Below are 18461 nucleotides of genomic sequence, written 5' to 3' on the forward strand. Positions count from 1 at the left end.
TTTCAAGTGATTATAATAAAGAAAATGTTGAAAATTTTAACAAACAATTTGGAAAAAATTGCTTCAGAAAAGATGACTTTTGCTAAAGGGTGGGTAGTTTGCATCCCTGAACGTTGTGCTTTCAGTTTCCTTTAAAGTACTGTTGCTACTATGGCTGACAACATAAGCCGGGACATCCCATATTCTTGCCAAAATTAAGACCTCCTGTATGGGGATTTTGTCCTGTATTTAAGCGGCAAACCGCTCGAGAGGGACTGCCCCCCAGATTTGACTGTGAAATGTCCAGTATTGAAGGATCAAAATGCTCAAGCATCCCATATTCATGTGGCAAAAAGTTGGCAATCCCAGTTGCTACAGCCATTCACAACAAGACGGACATCTTTGGCTGTTGCATTGCATCTCTTCTTACCTGCAGTAAGCAGTGCAAGTGAAGTCAAATTCAAAATAATCCAGTTTTTTAAAATGATTTTCAAGATCCCTGCTTTCCGTTTGATTGCATTGTGCATCCGTCTAGCTGTTAAAGAACACAAAATAACATCTAATGTAAATGTCACCTTAGAAAGGTGTCCGCTCAACCCAAAATCAGCCTAATTATACAGGGCTTCCTTAACACTGGGGATGTATTGATCAATCAGCTTATAGTCCCGTATTTGTGTGGCAAAAAATTGGCACTCTCAAATCCTACAGCCATTCACAACAAGACAGACATCTTTGGATGTTGTATTCCATCTCGCGCTGTTTTTTGAGCATGCCGCCGTGCAAGTTGAAAGTTAGGTTCAAATATCTGCTTTCCATTCAATTTCACTCCATTTCATGTCTAGCTCTTTTTGAATTCAAAAGGCATCCGCTGAACCTGAAATAAGCCTAATTATACAGGGCTTCCTTAAGACTATGGATGCATCGATCGATCGGCCACCGAAGACGGCTGATCTTCCTGTTAAATCTGTGATTGCCATTGGCCGATTGTGCCCTTATTCTGGGCTGATCTGGTTTTAATTGCAGCATGCACAAAAATCACAATGTTCCTCTAATAAACGAGAGTATGACTTGCGCTAACATGTGCACTCTCCAGGTGCTTTCAATCTCTCATCAGTCACTCATCCCAGAGCAATTTTGTGAGGAACCCAATTTAAATCAGAAGTATGTTTGTCACAATACACTTAGTACTTGCTAATAATATTTTAACAGTATTACATCATCATACGGTTGCTTAATAATTTGTGACTTGTGTTACAACAAAATGCCGCAGATGGTCAACAAATCATAGATACCAATGATTTCTCACTAGAGCAATTTTAGAGCTTATTATAGATATATCTCTCTTATTTTTGAACATCTCACAATGATCTTTGATAGCGACAACAGAACTAAACAGTTTTCAATTCAAATAAATGTTAGGATTTCACAATTTAAGTTTGTGGAAAGAACATGTAACTGCAAATGTGTGGCAAAGGGCATTAAAAAATAAATGTTGGCGATCAGGTCAGTATTGGCCAATCACAGTGTTAAAATACCGTTGACTGGTTTCAGCCTCAAATTTACTAATCAGTGCACCACACAAGACAAATTTGTCTACCAATTACTCAGGCAACCTTTTCAAAGTCTGGAAGATCCATTTTTTTAATATGCAGATTTGCACATCCCGAATAAGTAATAAGGGACTGCTTTTGCATGGTCTCTTTATGTATAATAGGAGCATCCTTCCCCAAAGTGCCCTGAATAGCTTGTTGAATGCTCTCCTGTGTTGTTTATCAAGCAGGTGACAGTCCCAAAGCTGGTTGAAGGTTGACACAACTCCCTGTGGAGCTGATACTCAGCATTTGACCTGCTGTAAACAACATGTGTCCAAAGTGAGAAAAGTTCATGCAAACAACTAAAGATGAGTCAAACAAGTCAAAGGTTTTCAAAGCATCAAACAGCATGACAGCAAGAGTATCAGATTTTGCCTGCAGGCATATATATTTTTTATTCAGTTCCCAAACAGAAGGAAGCTCTCTCCAGAAGATAAAGTACTTTGCACCTATGACTCACACCTGCTGGGAAACAGCACACATATTCTGTTACACTGTTCCAACATGCTTGGCTCATAGAGTGCTGGTGGCCAGCATGAAAAAATCAGCATACAGAAACAAGTTCAGGAGCACAATCGAATTCTTAGCAAATAGAACTTTAAGTGTTCTTACTGATAGCAGTCCTATATCTACCAAAAATTTACTCTGGTGATGTGCACAAAGTGAGGACATTCCTTTGACTGACTACAACCATTTGAAACTCCTTATTAATTCAGAGTGGCAGCGAGATATCCTTTAGAGATAAAAGACTTAGCTGAAATCAAAGCGAGTTGCCATAACAGGCCTGAGCAAACAGAATTCTTACCACTTAAAATCAAACTGCCAACACTTAAGAAAAGGTCCCAGGGGAAGACAAATAACAAGTGTGCATATTTAGAAGATTCTGGGTATTTTATTCCCTTTTGAATGTGAGTGTATTGGTTAGTTTGCCAAGCCTGAGACCTGAAAATGTTCACCCCATAATGGAAATACTGTCAGCATGTGATAATGACAAGTTGTTATTTTGGGGTGAATTATTGCTTTAAGATAGTATTACGTTAGCTGAGTGCCTCCAGATGTCAAACAATATTAAATAAATCTGCCTCTCATTAAAAAACATTTAGGCTTATAAAATGAAAAATAATGAATTATATAAATGTGAACGTCAACCAAATGGAGCGGGACAGGTCTATTTCAGCCACAAAATGTTTTTCATGTTTAATGTCCCCAAGCAAATGAACGATTTTTCATTTTCAAACCAAATTTATTCCAAAGATGAACCAAAGATCTGCATTAATAAATACATTTTCAAGTATAAAAAAACGTCTAGGTTACGTATGTAAACTCTGTTCCCCGATGGAGGGAATGAGACGTTGTGTTGGAGAAGCAACACTAGGGGTCTCTCTTGAGTGCCGATATATACCTCTGTTCTATGAAAAAAGGCCAATGAGAAGTTGGCAGACGGTATTTGCATATCCCGCCCCCGGACATACAGGCATTTAAGCGGGGCGAATACAGGAGTTCATTCAGGATTTTTCTGAGGAGCCGGAAATGGTCCGGCAACAACAGTGGCTCGGCTCAGCGACGTGGCGGAGCCACGTTCCCTCCATCGGGGAACGGAGGTTACATACGTAATCTAGATGTTCCCCTTCTGTCGCTCTCTCCACGTTGTCTCGGAGAAGCGACACTAGGGGTCCCACTTCAATCATGCCATGCGCTGAGCCGTGTACGTGAACTGCTGATACAGGAGTAGGGAGGTATTCTTACGTGCAAAGGCGACCAGCTGTATCAGGCTGTACGTACCCTTCCCCAATGCCCCATTAAAGTCATCAGAATCCTTCTGGTTGACCTAGTGAGGGGAACAAGGTGAAGCCTCACTAGGGGAATGGGCCAAGCCTGGCTGGGCCTCTTTTCTCTCTATGTTTCTCGCATAGAGCAACTACAGCCGGGGCAGTACATGCATTAAGGGAAGGGGGTCTTACCCCATTTCCTATTCTTTCAGGGGGAGAAGACCCTGCGGAGACCACACCTACCCTGCAGGGGAGGCAAAGAGTCCTGCCGGAGCTCAAGCAGGGATTGTTGGTGGCTTTGATGGAGTGTAGCGAGGGACTGGAGGACTTCCGCCAGCTAGGAGGACTCTATGGGGCGACTCTTTTCCATAGCTTGAAAAATTTTCCTATTTTTCCCGGGTTTCGGCACCAGTGTGAGCCTTTCCACTAAGGAAGGGACAGGAAACAGCGTCAAAGGTAAGGCTTCTTTAATATTTATCTTTTACAATGATTTCTCAAAACACTATTGCACAGTTCATTTCTTCGGCTTGGTGTTGGGCTCTCCCCCTCGAGGCTCTCAGTCTGCTGCTTTTTATGCCGCTCTCCTCATGCTACTGCAATTAGACACAGGTGTTAGACATAATCTAGCTCAGGTGTAAGCGCCCTTACAGCTTTTCTCTCCCAGACGGGCGCTTGACCACGCCCCCGCTGCCACAATCGGCACTCAAGAGAGACCCCTAGTGTCGCTTCTCCGACACAACGTGGAGGGAGTGACAGAAGGGGAACTTTATTGACCATTTGGACAAATCCAGAGAATCCAAGGATTGTTGTCTACCCAAGTAAAATCAGATTTTCAATATTGTAATGCAGCCACAGAATTAACATCTGTGGTCTGTTTTCCATTATCCCAGTTCATAAAAAGCATTTAATCAGCAGACACATTTCTAATGACAGTGTGCTTTATCAAACCTTCTAAGGGCTCTTAAGTGTATCTTTCCAACACCCTGTTATGGTGGAAATGCAACAGATGGGTCCAAGGATGGTTGAAACCACTTTGACTATCACCGATTTACCACAAATATACTGTCCAATGTAAGAAAATGTCCCATTACAGATCATGTTTTTAGGCAGGTTTATTAGATTTAGATTACTATTGAAGAAATAAATACTACAAAGAAATGGAATCTATATACCTGTGAATGCTCTGGGAGGCTAGACAACATTTAGAATGTTCATAGCACGAAACAGCCAAGCTAAACTAAAGCTTAACCATGTTTGAATTTTGTGGCAAAGCAGAAGGATTTTGAACACTTTAGCTGCAGTTATACATATCAATTTCATTGCATTTAATAACAAAATATCAAATCAAGTGGCATCGGCAAACAAACAATACCGATGCTTTTCTCAAAACTACAGTGACTTTGCATTTGAGCCATTTTTACAATAATTTGGCATGTGGTAGATTTTTTAGTTGACAAGTATCCTAGCAGAGTAATGGTGCATTCAAGTCCTCCTAGGAAGTTTGGACTTACTAAGGGTGTGTTCACACTTGGCAAGTTTGGTTCTTGCCAAACAAACTCTGGTGCGATTGCTCTGTTAGTGCGGTTCATTTGAATAAGTATGAACGCTGCCACCCGAAACTTGGTACAAGCAAGCGGACCGAGACCGTCTGAACAGTGGGTCTCGGTCTGCTTCCAAACAAACACTGATGCGGTATATGAGTGGAGCATGGACCAAAGACATTTAAACGGACCAATAACAGGATGTAATTTGCATTAATTTGGCTGTCCTTTTCTGCATATTGCAGCACCGTTTTGTACATTTCGCGGCCGACCCCCCCGGCCCGCTCAGATCTCCCGGTGGCCAGTCCTCCCCTGATCGGCCCCAAAGTGCGTCAGCCCACTGGGAAATTGCCCGGTATGCCAGATTACCAGCCCAGCTACTGCCACGACTCTTACTGAATATAGACATGTCAAGTCAATTCAAGTCAATTTGTATAGCGCCTTTCACAACACACATTGTTTCAAAGCAGCTTTACAGAATATCAGCATTAACAGACGATAAAACTGTAATGTCTATAAAGTCGATTAATCATCATTGTGTAATTTAGATAAAATGCGATTTTTAATAGTGTTTAAAAATAATTAAATGGTAATTGTATTAATAACCCCAGTGAGCAAGCTGTAGGCGACTGTGGCAAGGAACACAAAACTCCATAAGATGTAGATTAATGGAGAAAAATAACCTTGGGAGAAACCAGACTCACTGTGGGGGCCAGTTCCCCTCTGGCTAACATTATGAATGTAATGTAAATATTAATTATGTATAGGTAAAATCATGGTTTAAAATTATTAAACTAAGTGTTAAGGGTCAGTGATTAAACATCGATTGTGTTTGAACTGTAAGATTAATGACCAAAGTCTTTGAAGTCCATCTTGATTAATTGCAGAAGTTCACATAGATGCAATTGTCCTTGTTAATTGGCTGATGAAGGCTTTTGTTGGCAATAGTTAGTCTAAGCATTTCATTTCAAGATCGTAGTCCATAAATAGACTGAGGTGATGCAGGTTGGAGTTGGCATCATTTCATCCTCTGAAGTCCGTCATAATACATTGAAGTGATGTTTGGCTGGCACCGGCTGCCTTTAGTCATCATCATTCTGCGACATATAGCAGTGGAGTCCAACATGATGCAGGAATGGTGCTGGATCCAGCCGGTTCTGGTGACCTCAGGATAGGAGTCCCGAGGTTGAGACAGGGAAACAAATAAAAAGATGTAAGCGTAGATGCCATTAAATTTATTGGAGAGTTAGAGATCATGCTTAATGTTTCTGGTTTCTGGTTCCGGCAGACCCAACTAAAGTAGCCTAATTGTGGGTTGGAGGATAAATTAGGTGTATGCCTGGCTAAATAGATGAGTCTTTAGTCTAGACTTAAACTGAGAGCGTGTGTCTTCATCTCGAAAAGTGTTTGGGAGACTATTCCATAGTTTAGGAGCCAAATATGAAAAGGATCTTCCTCCTTTAGTGGATTTTGATATTCTAGGAACTATTAATAGGCCAGAATTTTGCGATCTTAATGAACGTGTTGGAATATAGCGTGGTAGAAGATCACTTAAGTACTGCGGAGCTAGACCATTCAAAGCTTTGTATGTAGTTAACAGAATTTTAAAATAAATACGGAATTGAACAGGTAGCCAATGTAACGATGATAAAATGGGGCTAATATGATCATATTTCTTGGTTCTCGTCAGCACTCTGGCTGCTGCATTTTGAACCAATTGAAGTTTATTTATTGATCTTGCTGGACATCCTCCCAGTAATGCATTACAATAATCTAGTCTTGAGGTCATGAACGCATGAATTCGTTTTTCGGCATCAGCAACCGAGAGCATATGCCTTAATTTAGCATTATTTCTTAGGTGGAAGAATGTTGTTCTACAAACATTTGTAATTTGATTTTCAAATGACAGATTGGTATCAAATAGAACACCTAAGTTCTTCGCTGTTGAAGATGATGTAACAGTACATCCATCTAGAGTCAAATTATATTTTAGTGGCTTATTTTTAGAGTTTTTTGGTCCAATAATTAGAACCTCTGTTTTGTCAGAATTGAGTAGAAGGACATTTCTGGCCATCCAATCTTTTATTTCATTAATACACAATTTTGAGAATTGTGAAATCTCATCAGGTTTTGAAGAAATATAAAGTTGTGTATCGTCAGCATAGCAGTGGAAACTTATTCCACGATTCCTGATAATATCTCCCAGGGGAAGCATATACATGGAGAAAAGCAGAGGCCCTAAAACTGATCCCTGTGGCACTCCATATTTTACTTTTGTTTGGTTTGACAATTCCTCATTTACATAGACAAAGTGGTAGCAGTCTGCTAAATATGACCTAAACCATGCTAATGCCACTCCACAAATGCCAACATAATTCTCTAGCCTATTCAAGAGAATGTCGTGATCTATCGTGTCGAATGCAGCACTAAGATCTAAAAGCACTAGAAGAGAAATGCAGCCGCGATCAGATGATAAGAGCAAGTCATTTGTAACTCTGATAAGTGCAGTCTCTGTACTGTGATGAGGCCTAAATCCTGATTGAAATTCTTCATATATACTATTTCTCTGTAGAAATGAACATATTTGGGAGGATACTACCTTTTCTAGTATTTTTGACATAAACGGGAGAAATCGGTCTATAATTAGCAAGTTCTCCAGGATTAAGTTGTGGCTTCTTAATTAGCGGTTTGATAATTGCCATTTTAAAGTTTCTTGGGACATGTCCTAAGCATAGCGAGGAGTTAATGATATTAAGAAGAGGTTCTGATATTACAGGAGATACCTCTTTTAAGAGCTTAGTTGGTATAGGATCTAACAAACAAGTTGTGGCTTTTGATGTTTCGATAACTTTTGTTAGCTCTTCATGACCTATGATAGCTGAAGGATTGAAGTTGCACATGAGGGAAATTATTCGACACTGTTTTCTGAGGTGCTATGACAGATGATTGCATAATTCCAATTTTATTTCTGATTATTTCAATTTTATCTGTAAAGAAATTCATGAAGTCATTACTCTTGAGCTGTGACGTAATATCTGGTTCGGTTGAGGCTTTATTCCTAACCAATTTAGCCACAGTACTGAATAAACATCTAGGATTGTTGTGGTTATTTTCTATGAGTTTACTAAAATATGCTGACCTGGCAGCTTTGAGTGCGTGTTTGTAGCTACAGACACTATCCTTCCATGCACCCTGAAATACTTCTAATTTTGTATTTTTCCACATGCGCTCCATTTTCCGAGCTGCTCTCTTGAGAGCATGAGTGTGATCATTGTACCATGGTGCAGGGCTTATTTCTTTAATTTTCTTTAATCGAAGTGGGGCGACAACATCAAGGGTGCTAGAGAAGACTGCATTTAAATTTTTTGTTATTTCATCAAGTTCTTCTGGGCTTTGGGGTTTATTGAGTATATGAGATATAGATCTGGAAGAGTATTAGTGAAGCTATCTTTAGTGGTCGAAAGAATAGTTCTACCTGAACGATAGCGTGGTGTAGATTGAGTAACATTAGCTGATTGCAGCATGCAAGAGACGAGGTAATGATCCGAGATGTCATCGCTCTGCTGCAGAATTTCTATATTATCAACATCAACTCCATATGAAAGAATTAAATCTAGCGTATGATTATGGCGATGAGTTGGTCCTGTTACATTTTGTCTGACTCCAAGAGAGTTGAGAATATCGATAAATGCTAATCCCAAAGTATCATTTTCATTATCTATGTGAATGTTGAAGTCACCAACAATTAAGGCTCTATCTACAGTAACTACAAGATCTGATAAAAAATTTGCAAATTCACTAAGGAAATCTGAATAAGGCCCGGGTGATCTATACACTGTAGCAAGGGTAAAGGATGACAGAGAATTTTTATTTGTATTTGACGGTTTCACCTTAAGCATTATTAGTTCAAAAGACTTACATTTATATCCTGTCCTCTGAGTAACACCAAAAACTTCACTGTAAATTGTAGCAACACCTCCTCCTCGACCCTTCAGACGAGGCTCATGTTTATAACAATAACCTGGGGGAGTAGATTCATTTAAACTAATATATTCATCCGGTTTAAGCCAGGTTTCAGTCAAACAGAGCGCATCCAATCTATGATCTGTAATCATTTCATGCTTTGGAAGAAAGAGATCTAATGTTTAGTAGCCCTATTTTTATATGATGTACATTTTTAATTTGTTTGTTTTGTTCACGTTTGACCTTAATCAAATTTTTTCTAAATGATTTAGTGAGGGTATTGTGTTTCGTAGTTCGTGGAACAGACACAGTCTCTATGAGATATCTAGGTGTCTCTATGTGTTGTAGTTTATGTGACCTGTGTGACGTCTCAAGGCAGCTAGCAGACGTTCGGATTAACCAGTTTGTCTGCTTCCTGACCTGGGCCCCATTTAGTCAGTTAATATCATTATTACGTCTATGAGCCAAATTACTAGAGAGGAGAGCGGCACCTTCCCTGGAGGGATGGAGTCCGTCTCTCTTTAGCAGGTCAGGTCTACCCCAAAAACTTTTCCAATTGGGTATAAATCCTATTTTATTCTGCAGAATAATGTCAACATGTCAACTCGGAGAGCCGCTCTCACAAAAAAGTTCTGTCAAAGTTCTAGTGTTCTGTCAATCTCGCAGCTCATTATTTTTACATGGAAATGACCTTGCTATTCACCAAAAATGTTTGTCAGAAGTTTACAGCTCTTCACCAGCAGTGGTGAACCTACAGCAAACCTTCAGCTACAAAGAAGAGTATACTGCAAAGCTCATTTGCATGTGAAAATCAGGAGAGGTGAATTTATCACAAGTTTGCGGACACTACATTTTTGTAAGGACATGGCTCAAAGAAAATGTCTCATATGTAATTACGACATTGTGGTGTCGTTCATGTGTGCTCAACTCGTAAATATGATCATTTGGTCTTGACTTTAATGCACAATAACCACAGGTGTAGTTCATCACATTAGCTATGTTCCACAAAATTTGAGAGGTCAAAATGTGTGTATTTAAATGCCTATATAACGTTTATCTTTATGTAATATATATTACATAAAGATAAACGTTATATAGGCACAGTGATTTAATTTCAGTAAGGTCTACTAGCATTACTGTTCAGGTGTGGTCTAAAAAGAAATCTAATAAAGTAATCAATTGTAAAATAACACTGCATAGTTTATCATAGATAGATTAATGCAGATTAATGCTCATTAATGCAGAAGTTATTCATTCAAGAGCTGTAAGTGATTTTCTCTTTGCCTTTTGTTGTTTGATTCGCAGTAATGGCTCAATCGTCACGTTTATTATTAGACAGCTTCCCCTTTAAGACCGAGTCTAATAGGCTCCTGATGCACCATATTTTCTCCCAACTATTTCCATAACTACGTCCATTTAAGACATAAACTGTGTTTAAGTGAATCTCCAAGCCAGTCGTTTTGACATATTTTTGTGTATATTTGATCGTTTAGACGCGCACATGAAACCCAAAGTAGCCTATAGTTTGCTCGTCTCTTTGCGGTGTGTTTCGAAGCGCGCGCCGCCTTGGGAACGGTCTTTCGCTCTTTTTATTATTAAACGCGTCCCGCAATTTGGCAACAGTAGCATTTTACAACAATCACAGATCATGCTGATTCTGACGTTAAGTTTGAGTTTTAGGGAGAAATGTCAGCGCACCGCTGTGAAGGGAAGGAAGTTGTGCTAGACAGAATGCGGCTTATGTATAAATATTATTTTTATAATTTTTGGAAGGCGAAATCTAAAATAAAATCAGACTAATATCACAGATCTAAACCAGGCTATGTTTGAATGTTTAGTTCTGTCCTCCTTCATCACTCATTATGCAGGGCTCATGTTGTGCTCGCTGTGTCACCGCGTGAGCGAGATCTCTCTCTCTCTCTCTGACTGCGAATAGCTAAATTGCATCACAGGCAAATGGTTTCATATTATTATACATAGAAATCGCTGGCGAGATAAAATAACTTTCTCTTTATAGCAATAATAAATGTATTTTCTTAATTTCTCCAGTACCGACAGCAGAACCGATAACATCCGAGCTTACCAAAGCCAGTCCTTCAATAGCCTATAGTGCGTTGGTATCTTTTATTACTTAGCCTATTTCTCTGCATTGAGTGACAACCCTCTCAAATATAAGACACACAAACAGAACAAATAAAAGTCTCAGATTCACTGTCTGTAATTGCAAAATTCTTGTTTGCTTATTGTGACATGATAGCAACCCTTCTGCTGTGATAATGCAACTTCAACTACGCTATCAATATCCAAAGTAGCCGAACGTCATGTCGCCTATTGCGTTTTTTCTCGAAGTTGGCAGTAAAATATCAAAAGTTTTTAATTAAATATAAAGAAGTTATACAAATTTAATCCTTACTGTTTTCTCCAAGGAACTTAGCTCCTTCCTTGAGGTCTGCTCACTCTACTGGAAAATGACTCTAGGGGCAGCGTGTGTCCAACACGTGTTCCACAACAACACTAGGCTGCCCACAGATGCGCCTGCCTAATAATCGGCTTGATATACTTGGATATTGGCCGATGCCGATTATGTTAAAAAATGCAAAAAATCGGCCGATTAATCGGTCTACCTCTAAGTAATACCATTAAAAACTTAACTATACCCATCCCTAGTTATGCCTGTGCTTCTCTTGGATGCTCTGAATATTGGATTACGTGTCTGGATTGCACCTTAATTAAAGCTGCGTTTGGATCTCAACCTTTGTGTCTCGGAGCAGTTCGTAACACCTGCTTTGTTTATTTAATATATTTGTTATACACTCACCTAAAGGATTATTAGGAACACCATACTAATACTGTGTATGACCCCCTTTCGCCTTCAGAACTGCCTTAATTCTACGTGGCATTGATTCAACAAGGTGCTGAAAGCATTCTTTAGAAATGTTGGCCCATATTGATAGGATAGCATCTTGCAGTTGATGGAGATTTGTGGGATGCACATCCAGGGCACGAAGCTCCCATTCCACCACATCCCAAAGATGCTCTATTGGGTTGAGATCTGGTGACTCTGGGGGCCATTTCAGTACAGTGAACTCATTGTCATGTTCAAGAAACCAATTTGAAATGATTCGAGCTTTGTGACATGTTGCATTATCCTGCTGGAAGTAGCCATCAGAGGATGGGTACATGGTGGCCATAAAGGGATGGACATGGTCAGAAACAATGCACAGGTAGGCCGTGGCATTTAAACGATGCCAAATTGGCACTAAGGGGCCTAAAGTGTGCCAAGAAAACATCCACCACACCATTACACCACCACCACCAGCCTGCACAGTGGTAACAAGGCATGATGGATCCATGTTCTCATTCTGTTTACGCCAAATTCTGACTCTACCATCTGAATGTCTCAACAGAAATCGAGACTCATCAGACCAGGCAACATTTTTCCAGTCTTCAACTGTCCAATTTTGGTGAGCTCTTGCAAATTGTAGCCTCTTTTTCCTATTTGTAGTGGACATGAGTGGTACCCGGTGGGGTCTTCTGCTGTTGTAGCCCATCCGCCTCAAGGTTGTGCATGTTGTGGCTTCACAAATGCTTTGCTGCATACCTCGGTTGTAACGAGTGGTTATTTCAGGCAAAGTTGCTCTTCTATCAGCTTGAATCAGTCGGCCCATTCTCCTCTGACCTCTAGCATCAACAAGGCATTTTCACCCACAGGACTGCCGCATACTGGATGTTTTTCCGTTTTCACACCATTATTTGTAATACCCTAGAAATGGTTGTGCGTGAAAATCCCAGTAACTGAGCAGACTGTGAAATACTCAGACCGGCCTGTCTGGCACCAACAACCATGCCACGCTCAAAATTGCTTAAATCACCTTTCTTTCCCATTCTGACATTCAGTTTGGAGTTCAGGAGATTGTCTTGACCAGGACCACACCCCTAAATGCATTGAAGCAACTGCCATGCGATTTGATAATTGCATTAATGAGAAACTGAACAGGTGTTCCTAATAATCCTTTAGGTGAGTGTACATTATTCATACAATATGTTTTTACATTATACATTTTTAATTTAAGTGTACAAGTGCAGATTGGTCAAGTGTTCAATAAATGTATTTGTTGAGAAATTTTGTCTATCTTAAGTAATTATTTGTGTTACATTTTATCTTTCAAATAAAAGGTTCAAATAAGAGATTAAAAATAAGCACATATCGGCCAAAATAAATCGGCAGCATTAATCGGCCATCGGCCGACCCGGATTTCAAAAGATTGTCATCGGCCTGAAAAAAACCCATATTGGTCGACCTCTACTTAAAAATGCTCAATTTAAACACATTACACTTCTCAATTTCACACATAACATAACGACACACACATGCACACAGGTCCATGCATCTCTATCTTTGTCTGCCGTGGTATGTCTTAAATTATATCTCTATATTTTTCAGCCTATTGATGATATCCGATATATATATCTCAATAATAATGTATTTGCTCTGAAATGGCTCGTGTTTTTTTTCTTCTTTTAATCAGAGGAACCATAATTTCAATCAAACAGCCACTGTAGCAAAGTAGATTAAATTATTTAAAGACATTAAATAAAAATCTAATTATTAGTATTTCATCCAAGGGAGGATGATAATTTTAATTGATATGCATTTTATATTTATATTTCATACACAATGATACATAGCTTAATAAAAAGCATTATTTACTTTCAAATGTTTTTACTTTGCAAAGCCATTTCATTGACTTATTTTTGAAACCCCAGCCGAACATTGCATAATACTACATTATTACTGTGAGACATGTCAGGTTGATTATTATAATATAATGCTGATGTTATATATTATTATATAATATATTATTTTGATTATTAGATTTGTGTTATACAAAAGTAATATATTTCTGTCCTGTTCTCTTCATCTTCACCTGGGGGCTTTTAGTTCAACACCGAAAGTGCTGTCATATTTACTTCAACTTCACAAGGAGCTTTTATTGTGACACAGGAAGGGCAGTGTGTATTTTACATTTTACAATGTTCTGCATTTCCTGAACTGCTTTAATCTCCTTTTCTTTTATTCTGTGCCAGGTTTGCAGATTTGTATAATACCTTGTAACTGTTAGTAATGTTTGGAATTGCATGAATGCTTGAACCTGCATTACTTTGATTTCACAATGCACGTGAACTGATCTGAGAGCGTCGCCATGCACACAAATCAGCGCTTCACTGGTTTGTCCTGAATCACACGCAGAAAATGTTTATCTGTCACATTAAAATCATTGCGATATTCACAATATTGGTCAATTTTATATAATCAGCAAAATTATCTTAATTATATTGTTAATATTCTATATATCGCCCAGCACTAACAGGAACATGACACCGGTGTGGCTCACAGGTGGAACTCGTACACCACTTATCTTCCCGGCCTTGCTCTGTCCAGATGCCACTCGGCCATGCCCTGCTCACCACAATCACAATATCATGAAAACGATGATCGAAAATGAAAAAGTTTGATGTGATTTTTCACTGAATTTGAAATGTAGTGACAACTACATGCTACGTATCGAAGAGTGCCTTATCGAACAGTAACTTGTTTGTCAACAGAGATCACTCAAAGCAACCAAATTGATAAACGATGCTAATGTTCGTTCAACAGGTTTATGAAAATCAAAAGAAAGTTTCATCCACCTTGTTTTGAACATCTGTCTCTGCAAACATTTGATAAACATGTTTTATTGTCATATAATGTACAAACTTTGACTCAATGTATATTATTTAATAAAAGTGAAGGTTTATCATTGACTGCAAATCTCTCTCTGTGCAAATCTCTCTCTGTGCCGACATGTCACACACCAGCATCTCAGCATAATCAGAGCCGAAGATTTACATACGAGTTGTAAGTCCAACATAAAGTGGCGTTCCATTGCAGTTTTCCCAGAAGTTTAAAATTCCAAGTTAAATGGGAGGAAGCCTGAATCATTACAGCAAAAAACTCCAACAGAGCACAGTGTGTTCACCCCCTTCTTTTCAGCAAATATATTTAAAAGAGAAACTTTAGCAGTTTGAGTGCAAAGAATCTCTTGTAAAATTCCCATCTAAGGCCTCATGCAATATCGGAGCTGCAGCCCACCACCAGCTTGCCAGATAGTCGACCGCGTCCCCCTCACTGGGGCCCTTTTCTCCTGACAGAGCAAAGCGCACTCGAGTTTAATTTGAAATTGATTGCAGTCACTAATAACACATGCTGAAATATGAGCTGGAAACAAGTGTGCTGGATGAGAAACAGAACTTAGCAATTCAGAAAACCAGAGAGGAGTCTGTTATACAGAGGAGAGAGCCATGAATTCCAACCACCAGAGAAACATCAAAATTGTGATGTTTTTGTTGGGGGTTTTTTCTTTTGTTTTTTGCTTTGCATGCATATAGCTTTCCTTCATTTCAAGCTTTCTGAAACACCTGAACATGTTTTCATGCTTGCATTCCTCTTATTTCTTTTTTGTTTACTATTTAGAGCACATAAATCATTCCAGACAGCTGGAATTCACATCTGGGTAGATGTTCCCTATGTAGAGTTCAGTGAATGCTGCTATTGAAGATAATGTTTTCTATGCCAGGATAAAGCAAGGGCTGATATTGAAACCAAGACCATAACCTTCAGGATTAGAGTTCTTTCAAAGTTAAGGTTACCATAGACAATTTGGATTGTGCAACCAACATACAAAAGATTCAAGATTAAAATACACAAGGTTAAGGATTTAGCAGAAATGATGGGAGGCACTCTTATTTTACCAAAACATCTCAAAATCTTAACTTTTCCAAAGATTTAAGAATCCCATTCTGTCTTGTGTCTCCATGCGTAAATCAATTCCCTTCAAACTTAAAAACTAAAAGGTAATTTAACTACAAAGACTAGATTTGCAATCCTTAAAACCACACCATAGTACAGAAAAGTAGGCTATAATATAGCAGGGATTTGTAACCTGTGATAATGACTGGCACAGTTCACTCTTGGACACAACAGACCCCACAAAAGCCCAAGATCCTGTGTACAGCCTACTATTATATAATGCTATATTAAGATTTATAATACAGTTAGTTCTATACTAAATACACAAACAGAACAATAAATACATTTATAATTTTACTTTAACCAGAAAAAAAGCATGGTAATGATTACTTACAAATCTCATATGTGCAATATGGCAAAACTTTAGAATAAGTTTCTATTAGTTAACTAAATTAGTTATCATGCCTCAGCAAGGCTGGAATCAGGCAGATTCGTCTTTGTGAAGGACGCATGAATCAAGCAACATACAAGGTTATCCTGGAAGAAAACTTGCTTCCTTCTGCTCTGACAATGTTCCCCAACTCTGAGGATTGTTTTTTCCAGCAGGCCAATGCTCCATGCCACACAGGTCAATCAAAATGTGGATGGAGGACCACCCAATCAAGACCCTGACATGGCCAGCCCAATCTCCAGATCTGAACCCCATTGAAAAACTCTGGAATGTGATCAAGAGGAAGATGGATGGCCACCAGCCACCAAACAAAGTAGAGCTGCTTGAATATTTGTGCCAGGAGTGGCATAATGTCACCCAACAGCAATGTGAAAGACTGGTGGAGAGCATGCCAAGATGCATGAAAGCTGTGATTGAAAATCAGGATTATTCCACCAAATATTGATTTCTGAACTCTTCCCAAGTTAAAACTTTAGTATTGTGTTGTTTAAAAATGTATTTGAACTTGTTTTCTTTGCATTATTCGAGATCTGAAAACACAGCATCTTTTTTGTTATTTTTACCCATTGTCATTTTCTGCAAATTAATGCTTTAAATGGAATTTGGGAGAAATGTTGTCAGTAATTTACAGAATAAAACAAGAATGTTCATTTTACTCAAACACATAATAAATAGTAAATCCAGAGAAACTAATAATTTTGCAGTGGTCTCATAATTTTTACCAGCGCTATTATATATAGCCTAGCTTTAATATATAGTTGATTAGAATATACCATTATTATAAATGCTATATATGAACACATACAAAACATAAAAGTGTATTTTAAAAGACTATTTTAAGCATTACTCCAATGCTTCAGTATTCCTTTATTATTATTATTATTATTATTTTAAAGGAGCAGTAAGCATATGCATAAATAAGTCTATAAAATTTACAACATGGATTCATTACTTCTAGATAACAACATGGTAATAATGGTGCAAGAGTGCAAATAACGGAGACGTTCGTCAAGTCCACAATACATAAAACCATCAGGAGACCAAAACATCCTCAACAAGTAGCCTATCTAATCTGCTCGTCTCATGCAAAGTTATTTCAAGCACCTTAAATATAACTAATTCAATTTAAGTTCTAAAATGCAAAACAGCTTATTGACTTCAGCGGACAATTTCCCAAACACAGCTCCACCTCGCTTGAGTCGCCAAAACTTCTCTCTTACTTTAATTTGTTGTTCACTAGATCGATTAAGTTCTTAGAAAGTTAAGTTCTTAATATCTTTATTCTTAACTCTTACCTTAGTTATCTTCAAACATTAAGTGAACTTTTGATGCGTTTCCTCCCCATTGCTTTGGCTTCGCTTTACCTTCGTAGTAAAGTCGGAGGACACAGTGCTGTGACTCCCCTCCGGTGTTCCCATTGGAGAAGTGCTCTGTCAGTACACACACACGCGCTCCAGGATTTCCTGTCACAGATCAAGTCCTGGGCGGTGTTTCAAATTGAACAGGCTACTACCATACTGCTTTTTTATTATTCTGTTAAGTACGCAGTATGAGTACTATGTGCGCAAATGGGGCAAGTTGTTACAATGGAAAGCTGACAATATTCTTTATTCGGCCCCCAGTTAGCTTCCACGTGTTCTTTAGTCTTCCTGGGATTCATACACAAATACACCATAAATAAAATGGTAATACATGCAAAGACAAAAATAAGAAAACTTATGCAGTCAAATCACCAAAAATATATTGTGAACATTATATTAGGCTGCACATGAAACATGGAACAAGCTGTAAAAAAAGTTAATTTTTTTTTTTTAAAATACCAAGCATTAAAACAAAAATAGCAAAAGTAACGAAAAAGCATAAATGCATAATTGAACTTATGCATTGTTAGCATATCATAATTTGTTTTTATTGTATTTATATATTTATTATTTTAAACAAATATGTACATTTACTTTGTATTATATTGATAGGAAGCATATTCCAGGCATCCATGAACCATGATTTCTTCATTGAGTTTTTGGTTGACATGGTAAAAAAAGAAGAGCCATGCTCACTTGACAAGTTTTATAAATCCATATAAGCTTTCTAAAAAGAAAAAAGAAAAAGAAAGAAAACATGGTGTGTGATAACTGTTGAGTTGATGAGGGTATACTATGATTTTTTTAAATGTAATTTAGCCTGCACTGACAGCAATGATCATTTTCTGTGCATATCACAAATATTGGGATGAAATGGACTATTAAGTTCTAATCTAGCTGCTCTATTCTGTACAATATGACATTTTTTTTAAAGATATTTCTCAGATGCATTTGACCATTTGACGTGTGATAAAACTAGTGACTGCACCACATCCTATAAAACAGAAGATGAAAC

The 18461-nt window shown here is 38.3% G+C and overlaps 1 protein-coding gene across 1 annotated transcript in view; it reads right to left on the minus strand.

The window, feature by feature from the left end:
* LOC127636062 (ciliary neurotrophic factor receptor subunit alpha-like) overlaps window positions 1-17511 on the minus strand; it is an 85011-nt gene extending 67500 nt beyond the window's left edge. The window contains exon 1 of the mRNA XM_052116437.1: window positions 17381-17511. The gene's annotated coding sequence lies outside the window, so the exon portion shown is untranslated. The remainder of the gene's footprint in view (window positions 1-17380) is intronic.
* Window positions 17512-18461: the final 950 nt, after the last annotated feature.

The sequence above is a fragment of the Xyrauchen texanus genome, chromosome 43, assembly GCF_025860055.1.
Source record: "Xyrauchen texanus isolate HMW12.3.18 chromosome 43, RBS_HiC_50CHRs, whole genome shotgun sequence".
In the NCBI taxonomy this organism is placed as follows: domain Eukaryota; kingdom Metazoa; phylum Chordata; class Actinopteri; order Cypriniformes; family Catostomidae; genus Xyrauchen; species Xyrauchen texanus.